We start from the raw sequence: 12,525 nt of genomic DNA on the forward strand, positions 1-12,525 counted from the left end.
TACCCCCTGCCTCCCACTTAATTTTACAACCCCACTATCCTGCCTCCAGCCCACTCCTATGGGGGAAGGGGGTGTAAACTTCCAGCCATTTTGTCGAACACCCATGTGCATACCCTTGGTGAATTGCAATTTCTTCAACTTATGCTTCCTACTACTTACATTTGGTGTCTCTCATGTGGTTTCAGCAGAGGTGGAGGTAGGCTGCTGAAATCCCTGCACTGACTGCTGAGATGCTTTTGGCCAATGCCCTCAGGGCTTTGGAGCCCAACGCCCTCTCCACTTGTACCTGTGCAGAGGCGAGGAAGCATGACAGGTACTGGCTGGAGGTGGTGGGGGGAGAATGGGTGAGAAGTGGAACTGGTTTGAATAGAGTTCCACCTTCCCTTTTCCCATTATCCCTCTCATGTGCCAGTGCTACATCACTCCTACCACTCTGTTGCACATCAGATTGATAAAGGCCTGTGAGACATTGTAAGGATAACATATCTGTCATCCTGTTTAAGGCGTCAGATAAGTTAACATCCAAACTCGGCACAGCTGCCATTATGGCCTGCATGGATTCATTTGAGACCTGTGCTTGAAGTCCAAATATTCATACAATTTCCTGTGCCACAAGTCCATTAGTGATCGAGTTGGACTCCTCCACCCTCTCACTATTGTGGAGGTGATGCATGGAACATCTGTCCATACCTAGCTAAGTTGCTGATGTACCTCGAGCATTCTCATTTTCAACAATATCCTCCGCGTTCAGCAACTATGCCCAGCTGAGCAGAGCTTGGAGCGGATTGTGCCCCTCAACGCGGGATCGTCACAGCAGCCCCTGCCACCAGTGTCTGCCGATGCTCATTTGTGAGGTGTGAATCACCAGGTTGAAACCCAACTAACTGCCTAAGTGAAGCCACTGCAGGGCGTGCAATACAAGCTGCCTGTCAGGCGGGAAAGACTGCAGCACATGGAAGCTAATAGAATTGAAGGCAAATTATTGATTTGGTTAGGAAATTGGGTGAGTGCAGGATGCAGAGAGTGGGGACAATGTGCAGATACTCCAATTGGCAGGATGTGACAAGTGGGGCAGGATTTTCAAATGGCCACGGAGGCAGGACTGGAGATGGTCGGGCAGAAAAATCGCCTTGGGAGAGCGCATGCTAGTTTGCTGGCATCTTCCCGCCTCCAGGCTATTTTCAAAGAGGTTGGGCGGGAGATGCAACAGCTACCTGCCCGCAAGCGGTGCGTAGCCAATTGAAGCAATTAATGGGCCTATTAAGGCCCTCTTCCGCGCTGAATTGAATTTAGGAATTGGTAGGCGGGCCCCCTGCGGTGACCGAAACATGACCTGTGAAAGGTGGCGGCCTCCCGGTGGCAGGCCAGACTGGTAGCTGTGGCCATTTTTATTTTTAAAACTTTTGAAAATGTTGAGAGGGCATCTCCATCTTGCGATGCCCTCTCTTTGCCTTACTTACATCGGCAGGCTGCTGCCCTCTCAGTGCTGGAGGCCTCCTATTGGCCTTCCAGCATCGGGAGCCCACCTGCCAACCTTAATTGGATGGTGAGCACTCCGTCTGGCCATTACTTGACCAATCCTTTGAAAATTGTGTCAGGTGACTTTTTCCAACACAGTGCGTGGTTGGGACCCACATTTGATCCCGACGTTGGGGTCTGAACCCTAAAACAAAAATCTTGCCCATGGTGTCACTCAATGATCTGTTTTGGAGCCTCAACTATTCACCATATTTATTAATGACTTAGATGATGGAATAGAAAGCAACATTTCCAAGTTTTCCGGTGACATAAAGATAGGAGGCATTGTAAGCAAAGTTTTCTTCAATGATATCAATGGCAACTGCCACGTGGACTGCACAGGTAATGTCCCATAGTGCTGTTTGACCCCGGGGAATCATGTAAGTCTGCAGAATGCTGCTTGAAGTGGTGAATCTTTCCCCCTGTGTGTTAAGTACCTTCCTTCTCCCCCTCACTCTGGCTTGCCAAGCATTCTCCATCACATCACTCCTCAGATCCACCCAACTTTCAGCAGTACTCAGCTTTCAATTTCTATCCGCCTCATCATCTCCCTATTTATCCATCTACCATTGGCACTCATCCCAGTCCGTATATATGATGCATCTGTTTCATAATCACCTTCATCGAAAGCACTGCATCCATCAGATGAATATCTCACTCACTTACAGGGCTGCGTAGGTTGCGGCACAAAGCACTACCTGCCCCAGCGCCTCTTGATGCAGAGCCAAGAAAAGAAATTTTTCCCAGGATGTTGGTGAATGAGCAAATGTAATTACTTTTTCTGAGCTGGTTAGGTAGGCCATTAAACTGCTTCTTACCTTGCATCCATCATTTGGGTGCATCATTCCTGCTACTCAATTCCTAAGCCACCTCCAACCACTCCTTCCTGTTGATAGCAGTAGGCTTCTTTCTTCCATTGCTGGGGAAAAGTATGTTCCTCTTGTTCCTGACTGCACCTAGCAGTAATTCCAGTGATGCGTCATTGAATCTGTGAGCTGTTTTTGCTCTATGTCCACCATCCATTATTGAAAACTCAAATTTCCATATTTCCACTGTTTCTTTAAATACAGCTGATATTGCATCATGTGGGGCACATCATGACCATTGCACAGCTTGGAGACATGAAACCCAGAAGTCAAAATTAATTGGTACAATTGAGTTGAGATTGCAGATCCCAGCTCAACTCATTTGATATCAGGTTTTGCTCATGCAATTCCACCCACCCTCCCGTCCTCTGTCCCCGTTCCGGCCTTTATATCAATTTCAGGGCCCATTTCACTGAAAATGACCCCAAATTTTGTCTTTGCATTAAAGCCTAGGCTGTTAAGGATTAGACTGTAAGAGGTTGTTCCAAATTCAAGGGACTTTTTGTGATCTGCAGCTTGTCAGAGTGATCACTGTTACAAAGTATAATTTTACTCGCCAAAGTAATGTGGAGTTTTATGTTCCTGAATGAATATTCCAGTCTTCAAGAAGATAGGGTTAGGCGAAACCTTCACTCTCATCATGGTACCGTCACACACAATTGCTGTGATGGTATGTTTTGGCATTTTAACAGCAGTGTTTTGAAGGTTTGCATAGCAACGCAAGAAGGATTCCCAAAAAAATAGTTCCTTGTTGCCTTTATTCACCAGTTTTAGCCAAACAAATTAAATGTGTGGAAAGTTCTAGAGTCCATTATCAAAGATTTTATAGCAGAGTACTTAGAGAACAGTGGTAGAATTGGGCAGAGTCAGCATGGATTTACAAAAGGGAAATCATGCTTGACAAATCTACTAGAATTCTTTGAGGATGTAACTAGTAGGGGGAGCCAGTGGATGTGGGTTATCTGGACTTTCAGAAGGCTTTCGACAAAGTCCCACCTTAGAGATTAGCATGTAAAATTAAAGCACATAGGATTGGGGGTAGTGTATTGTGATGGATAGAAAATTGGTTGGCAGACAGGAAACAAACAGTAGGGATAAATGGGTCTTCTTCCGAATGGCAGGCAGTGGCTAGTGGGGTATCGCAGGGATCATTGCTAGGACCTCAGCTATTCACTATATATATTAATGATTTAGATGAGGGAACTAAATGTAATATCTCCAAATTTGCAGATGACACAAAACTGGGTGGGAGGGTGAGTTGTGAGGAGGATGCAGAGAGGCTTCAGGGTGATTTGGACAAGTTGAGTGAGTGGGCAAATGCATGGCAGATGCAGTATAATGTGGATAAATGTGAGGTTATCCACTTTGGTAGCAAAAACAGGGAGGCAGATTATTATCTGAATGGCTATAAACTGAGAGAGGGGAATATGCAGTGAGACCTGGGTGTTCTCGTACACCAGTCACTGAAGATAAGCATGCAGGTCCAACAAGCGGTAAAAAAGGCAAATGGTATGTTGGCCTTCATAGTGAGAGGATTTGAGTACAGGAGCAGGGATGTCTTGCTGCAATTATACAGGGCCTTGGTGAGGCCACACCTGGAATATTGTGTGCAGTTTTGGTCTCCTTATCTGAGGAAGGATGTTCTTGCTATAGAGAGAGTGCAGCGAAGGTTTACCAGATTGATTCCTGGGATGGCGGGTCTGACGTATAAGGAGCGATTGAGTCAGTTAGGATTATATTCGCTGGAGTTCAGAAGAGTGAGGGTGGGCTCTCATAGAAACCTATAAAATTCTAAAAGGACTTGACAGGGTAGATGCAGGAAGGATATTTCCGATGGTGGAGGAGTCCAGAACCAGGGGTCATAGTCTAAGGATATGGGGTAAACCTTTCAGAACTGAGATGAGGAAAAATTTCTTCACCCAGCCAGTGGTGAGTCTGTGGAATTCGCTACCATAGAAAGCAGTTGAGGCCAAAACATTGTATTTTTTCAAGGAGTTAGATATACCTCTTGGGTCTAAAGTTATCACAGGGTATGGGGCAAAAATGGGAACAGGTTACTGAGTTGGATGATCAGTCATGATCATAATGAATGGTGGAGCAGGCTTGAAGGGCTGAATGGCCTACTCCTGCTCCTATTTTCTATGTTTCTATGTTTTCTATGAAACAGAAGTGCACCATTGGAAGAGGCCATTTGTCATTGCTTTGAAACTTATTCGTACTCAAAAATAATTTAATCAAAACAAATGAAAGATAGGGGTAGATTTGCAAAAGGCCTAGGAGGCCAATGCCCAGGTGTGTCAGCAAAATATGGTTTATTTAAATGCAGTAGGCTGTGATACAGTTCCAACTTTACAACAGTGACTATACTTCTAAGATACTTCATTGGCTGTAAAGTACTTTGGAAAATGCTGAAGTCATGAAATATGCAATATAAATGCAAGTTTTTCTTTTTCCCTTTATCTACATACCAATTCCTTCAGGCACTTTATTATACAGTTGTGTTTTAATGAGTTAGGGGACTTGTTGGGGAGGTTAACAAAGCTCCCAAAAATTCTTGGTGCCCAAAGCCCCAAAGAATTCTTCATCTAACTTTGATGAAAAGTGAGAGAAAAACATTTTAACTTATTCAGGCCTGATTAAAGGCAAATTAAGAAAAAAATTCTGCTTGATTACTGAGAAAATTGAAATTAAAATATTTAGCTATGAGTAAGATTAGAGTTAATGATTTTAATAAAGTGTCATGCAGGCCCCCCACCTGCCATGCATGAGGCATATTAATTTCGCTACAGGGACATTTAAATTTCAAATTGTATTTGAAGTGAAGAAAGGACTTGCTTTAAAAAATTGCCAGATCTTGGCTGGAAATGCATTTGCATATCAGCAGACAGTGTTTGGAAGGACAAAGTAGACATTCCCTGACATTCAACCCACAATGGACTTTTGATCACCAGACGTTGAAGATGGGGGGAGCTCGCATTCCAGGTTGACTGCTAAGAGGGCCAAATACACAAACAGACATGGTCAAACTAGCTAGTCACATGATTAACCTGCTGGGCAACCTGAGTTTTTGAATTTGTGCAAACAGTTTGGGAAGAAAGCAGAGAGCTCCTGGACTGATAAAATCTCTCCTAGCTCGCTTGCCACAGCCTCTCCTGTCTGCCTGCTCCCATCTCTTTCTCACAAGCCTCTGAATCCACATGAACCCCAGACAGAAAATTCTCCTACAGCAAACAAGGTTTAAGAAGAATACTGGGCCCCAACAAAAAGCAAGATCTACCTGCAATCAAGGACACTACAGTGAGCTCAAAGAGCCATAACAACAACTCTTCAGATACTGCCTCAAACTTTTCCACTTTATTTTTCTGCTGCTCTTTTCTGTCTCTATTTGCATGTGTGTATCGCGTATGCATGCGAGCATGGGCACATTGTGTATCCATAGGTGTTAACCGAATTAGAGTTTAAGTTTCATAAATTTAAACTTTTCTTCTTTAAACCTAAGAAAGCCTGTTTGTGCTGGTTTCTTTGCCTTATAACTGGAAAGCGGTGAACAATGATTCACCAAGGGGTGGCGAAAAACACGGTGTGTTTAAAATTAAACCCTGTTACAGTAAGACCAGGTGAAGGCTGAAATGAAACCCTAGACCTCTTTCCCACCTGGTCAATAACAGAAATTTGTGCGCAAGCGTCCAGAATTTTACCCACAGACAAATGAGAGAAATTGGAAGTGGGAAGCCAATTGTTCCCTATCAAAAAAAGAGCAAGATTTCAGTACAGGTTTTCGAGTGGTTGTGTGTGCTTGAATACTAACATGTTTGCAACTGAAGCTAGTAGCTCTTCAAGCCAGGGTGAAGTAACTTGGGATAGGTTAAAAGCACTCTGAGTTGGATGATCAGCCACGATCATAATGAAGGTGGAGCAGGCTTGAAGGGCTGAATGGCCTACTCTTGCTCCTATTTTCTATGTTTCCATGTTTCTACTGTCTATGGAGGCATTGAGAAAAATGGTTGAGCAGTGTGAGATCACTGTATGTGGCAAGGCTAGGAAGTCTGAACTCCTAAGGCTATTGGCCAACCATATTTCCCTTGAATCTGAAGAAGCAGAAACAGGGTTAGAAGTAGACCCAGACAGGATACTGCTAGCAAAGATACAATTGGAGCAAAGGAAACTTGAATTAGAAGACAGGGAAAGAGAAAGTGAGAGACAGGAGAAGGAGAAAGAGAGAGCCTTCCAGAAGGAATGTGAAGAAAAAGACAGGAGAAAGAAAGAGCGAGGCAGGAGAATGAGAGAGAAAGAAACTTCCAGAAAGAATGCGAAGAAAGAGAGCTAAGGCGGCTTGAGTTAACTAGGGGGCAACAGAGTAACCCCAGTGAAAGCATGACAATATGGAGGAGCGTAATTCAGGGCTGGGTACAGAAATGTTAAAACTAGCTCAACTAATTCCAAGATTCAATGAGGAGGATGTAGAAATATTTTTAGTTTCCTTTGAGAAACTGGTAAGGCAGTTAAAATGGCCAATTGAGACCTGGCCTCTCTTACTGCAAAGCACGCTAACTGGAAAGGCCCATGAGGTTTATTCCCTGTTGCCAGATGACAGTTCATCAAACTATGAACAGATAAAAAATGCTACCCTCAAGGCATATGAATAAGTACACGAAGAATATCGCCAAAAGTGTAGCACCCTCAAGAAGCAAGCTGAACAAATTTACCTGGAGTTTGAAAGAAGTAAGCAGCTGGCTTTTGACCAGTGGCTGAGGTCTCTTAAAGTACAGCTCATCTATGAGAATCTTAGGGACATAGTTCTGTTAGAGGAATTAAAAACTCTCTCCCACTCTCCATAAAGACCCATGTAGAGGAGCAGCAGGTCCAGAGAGCCCGGCAAGCGGCCGTTCTGGCTAATGAGTTTGCTTTAATTTATAAGTCGGTTTCCCAGGGGAGAAACTTTCCTAATCACCCGCACAAATCTGAAAGGGACTAAGGATGGGAAGGTGATAGGAGCCCAAGTAGGCCTGGGAGAGAAAGGAAAGCATGAGACACAGGGGGCCCTCCTCTAGCCAAAAAAGAAGGTGCTGTGAGCAAGAGTGAGACCCGGAGACCTGTGAGCTTCCATTGTAATAAAGCAGGGCATTTAAAAGCTGATTGCTGGAAACTAAAGGGAAAACTGGTAGGTTTGATCAGGGCACACCCACCTAGTGATGAAGTGAACCTAATGGAAAGCACAGCAGAACAAGCTGTGGCTTTAACTGCAATAAGAGTGAAACCCAGGAAGCTTACAGCTGCAAGTGCAGGAAAATTTAATAGGATTCCTGAAGGTTATCAGGGTTTTGTGTCTGAAGGGAAAGTAATCCCATACTCCTCGAGTGGGTCCAGCAAGCCCATAGTGATTCTCAGGGATACAGGGGCCACTCAATCCCTTTTACTGGGAAAAAGCCTGACCTTTCCCCCAAAGAGAGCAGTGAACACCAGAATGGTGGTGAATGGTATTGGACGGCATTGTTTGCCTGTACCTGTACACTGGGTGCACCTGGAGTGCGACCTAGTTTCAGGACCGGTGACCATAGGGATTGTCCCTAGTTTGCCTGTGGATGGGGTTGACCTGCTCCTAGGAAATGATTTGATGGGGGTGAAAGTGGTAGGCCCCCCCAGTCGTGAAAGAAAGACCGCAGGAGGTCAGAAGACAGATTGGTGGCAGGAGATGGTTTCCTGCAGACTCCCTGAATGTGTAGTGGATTAGGTCATGATCAAACCAGCTCCCCCAGAGGAGACTGCATTGGCACTGCAGGCAGGTGACCATGAGTTCTGCTTGTCCGAGATTTTCTTTAGAAAGTTAGGAGACCCAGGGAATGAATTAAATGGATTTTCCCTAGGTGAGGCTCAGTGAGCCGACCCAGTATTGCGAGAATTAGCACAGGCTGCCCAGTCTGAAAGTGAAGCAGAGGGTGTCCCTGATTGCTACTATATAAAGAATGAGGTACTGATGAGGAAATGGAGTTATCCTCACAGACCTGAGAGCAAGGAGTGGACAGTAGTTCACCAGTTAGTGGTGCCACAGAAGTACCAGGGAGAAATATTAAGAAGGGTCCACGGGACTGCAGTGGCTGTACATGCCAGTATATGAAAGACCAAAGCCCACATAAGACAGCAGTTTGACTGGCCAAAACTCCACAAAGATGTGGTGGAGTACTGCAGGAGTTGCCACATGTGGCAGTTTGAGGGGAACACCAACCTAAAGTGAAACCTGCACCCCTAAGTCCTGTACTGATGTTAGGAGGACCCTCCAGCAGAGAGTTGATGAATTGTAAGGGACCGCTGCCGAGAACAAAAAGGGACAGGCAAGCACAGATCTGCAAAAGGTTAGACAGGGAAAGGGAAAAAGTGACCAAGAGGGCTGGTTAGAGGAAGTCCGGAAGGAATTCCAGATGAAAGCCCCTACTGTCCTGTCAGCCAATGCTGAAAAATGTGAAAAGTTAGACTCCACATCCTTCTATGTAAATGCAGACACTGGAAGCACCCCACCAGAGTTGCTAAAACTATTTACAGGAACCTTCAGAGACAAAGAGAGACCTCTAGGGGGCAGAGAAACTGTGAGGGTGATGGCTCACCTAGTCGAAGTGCCACAAGGGAGCGGAGTAGAGTCTGCACAAATACCTGCAAGCAGGAGTGTTCTCTGGGACAAAGGCAAGATGAGGAAAGATTCCTCCCCCCACAGTCAGAACCAAAGAGAAACCACCCATCCCCCTTTTCAGACCTCAGCAGGAATAAAGACCCTAGGCAGCCATGGAAATGTGCAAACAGAAGAGAAACTTCCCCCCCCAAAAAAATGTTCATTGTGAGGCCAAAAAGGGGGCAATTAACGTAGCACTGTCACCAAAAGAAGACAGGCTGTAATAAGTTTTAGGATTTACGAATGAATGGGAATGAATGAGAGAAATGCATGTTTTTTCTGTATCTTACATTTTTCTCTTGACCTTTTTAATGAAATGCACTTTTCTCATATCTCATTTCATTCTGCTGGGTGTGGAGCTGTCATGCAGGCCCCCTACCTGCCAAGCATGAGACATATTAATTTTGCCACATGGACATTAAATTTCAAACTGTTGTTGAAGCGAAGAAAGGACTTGCTTTAAAAAATTGCCAGATCTTGGCTGGAAAGACATTTTCATATTCACAGACAGTGTTTGGAAGGACAAAGCAGCCATTTCCTGACACATTCAACCCAGAAAGGACTTTTGATCACCAGACGTTGAAGGTGGGGGAGTTTGCATTCCAGGATGACTGCTAAGATGGCCAAATACACAAATGGACATGGTCAAACCAGCTAGTCACATGACTAACCTGCTGGCCAACCTGAGGTTTTTGAATTTGTGCAAACAGTTTGGGCAGAAAGCGAATGCTCCTGGACTGATAAAATCTCTCCTGGCTGGCTCGCCACAGCCTCTCCTGTCTGCCTGCTCCCATCTCTTTCTCACAAGCTTCTGAATCCACTGAAGACACATGAACCCCAAGAGAGAAAAGTCTCCTACAGTGAACAAGGTTTAAGAAGAATACTGGTTCCCAACGAAAGGCAAGATCTACCTACAATCAAGGACTCTACAGTAAGCTCAAAGAACTGTAACAACAACTCTTCAGATACTGCCTCAAACTTTTCCACTTTATTTTTCTTCTGCTCTTTTCTGTCTCGATTTGCATGTGTGTATCACGTATGCATACCAGCGTGGATGCGTCGTGTATCCGTTGGCGCCAACCGAATTAGAGTTTAAGTTTAAGTTTAATAAATTTCAACTTTTCTTCTTTAAACCTAAGAAAACCTGTTTGTGTTGGTTTATTTGCCCTATAATTGGAAAGCGGTGAACAAGGATTCAACAAGGGGGAGCGAAAATCATGGTGTGTTTAAAATTAAACCCCGAACCAGTAAGACCAGGTGAAGGCTGAAAGGGAACCCTAGACCTCTTTCTCACCTGGTCGTAACACTAAGACTTTGAACTATCACAATAGAAATAAAAGAAATGTCTAGTTTAGAACATAGATATAGTAGCTATTATTGGATACGAGCATACGAATTAGAAGCAGGAGTAGGCCACTCGACCCCTCGAGACTGCTCCGCCATTCAATAAGGTCATGGCTGCACTGATTGCTCCACACTTCCACCTACCCCCAATAAAATTCTACCCCATGTTTTATAGAAAACAATAGGAAAAGAGGGCAGCCTGAGAGTGCATAGTTGGCACACATTTATAAAGTACACATATATGTCCACTGTTTTCATATTAGGAGTGGCCGACTTGTTAACTGAAGGTTTATTTGGGTGCGTATTGTCTATACATCCCACTTCTACCTTCATGGTACATATGTGTCTCACCTCATCATACTAAGACAGACTGAATTTCTTATCTGACCTTGGTTATCCTTTCAGACAGCAGAACTTTTTGTAATCCTCAAACTCAATTCTTCATAGATGTGGACTCTGAGTTAAACTTGACAGCAATTTATGCCCATGATCTTTATGCTCTGTCAATGTTTGTCTTTGGTCCCCAGCCAGCCACCATACATCACTCTATCTAACAAACCTCGATGTCCAAGTCTCTGAAAGGGACTTTGTAAAATCGTCACTGGGAAATTCCAACTAAGTTATTGTTCACTCCACAGCTGGGCAATCACTATTCCTGCTGGTTGGGTGTTAACTGTGGTGCTTGAGAAGTGTGAAGGTTATCACAGGTGGGTCCATTCATTAACATTGATGACTCAGATTGAATAGGAATTTCTGAAGTAAAATAGTGTGAGCCTACCAGCTAGAGTCTATACAATAAGGGCGTTCAACACTCCATTCATTAAAGAAAGAAAGTTTATCCTAAAAAGAGATTTTAGAGTAGTATCATTCATTATTCTGAATGTGTAGTTATTTTTTAAATTACGTGTCCTTTTCCTCCCGTTGAGATTTGATGGGAGTCATCAGGTTAGTCTCTATTTGTGGTCAATGTATCTACTTAGTGGCATTGGTGGCACTAACTCTTCAAGTGCTGCAGGCAGCTTGACTCATGCAAGCACGTGGGCGATAAGTTAACTTGTTGCTGGGCCCTCTTCCTGTTTTGACATGCAAAAGCTTGTCCAGTTTTGAAACCTGGGCCTTTGACTACCTAAAAGCAATGGCCTTTCCAACAGGATTATAGAAGATTGAGTGGTCAGATTTTCAGCTGACATTCCATTGTGTTTGGTGCTGTTTAATGCACTCGTAAAATTCCTAGGAATTGTATACATGTATTTAACCAGTGTGTTGATAATAGTCCTCAGCAGAATTTCAACTCTAAGTGAATTACAATAGGTGAAATAAGAATACTTCAGTTAGGTAAAGAGACTAGAGAAGCTGAGATTGTTCTTTTTAGAACAGAGAAGATTAAGGGGAAATTAAGTAGAGGTTTGTAAAATTATGATTGATTTTGCTCGAGTGGATAGGGAAAAACTGTTTCCACTGGCAGAAGATTGATAATCAGAGGAATGAAAAAAAGAAAGAATAAAAGACTGGCATCTATATGGCAACCTCAGGATGTCTTAAGACATTTTATAGCCAATGAAGTACTTTTGAAGTGTAGTCACTGTTGTAATGTAGGAAACACAGCAGCTAATTTGCACACAGCAAGCTGCCACAACCAGCATTATGATATAACCGTATAATGTGTTCTGGTGATGTTAAATGAAGGACAAATATTGCCCAAGGAAACTGGGGATAACTCCCCTGCTCTTCTTTTATGTCCACCTGAGAGGGTAAATGGGGCCTCGGTTTAACATCTCATCTGAAAGACGGCATCTCCAACAGTGCAGCACTCCCTCAGTACTGCACTGAAGTGTCAGCCTAGTTGTTTTTGTGTTCCAGTTTTCTGGAGTGGGACATAACCTTCTGACTCAGAGGTGAGAGTGTTACCAACTGAGCTACGGCAAACACTCAAAACACATTTAAGATAATTAGCAAAAGAATCAAAGGAGAGATGGAGAGAACTTTTTTGATGTAGCGAGTTGTTATGATCTGGAATGCACTGCCTGAAAGTCTGGTGGAAGCAGATTCAATAATAACTTTTCAAACAAAATTGCATAAATACTTGAAATGGCAACATTTTCAGGGGCATGGGGAAGGAGCAGGGGAGTGAGACTA

This window comes from Heterodontus francisci, chromosome 10 (genome assembly GCF_036365525.1).
Source record: "Heterodontus francisci isolate sHetFra1 chromosome 10, sHetFra1.hap1, whole genome shotgun sequence".
Lineage (NCBI taxonomy): Eukaryota > Metazoa > Chordata > Chondrichthyes > Heterodontiformes > Heterodontidae > Heterodontus > Heterodontus francisci.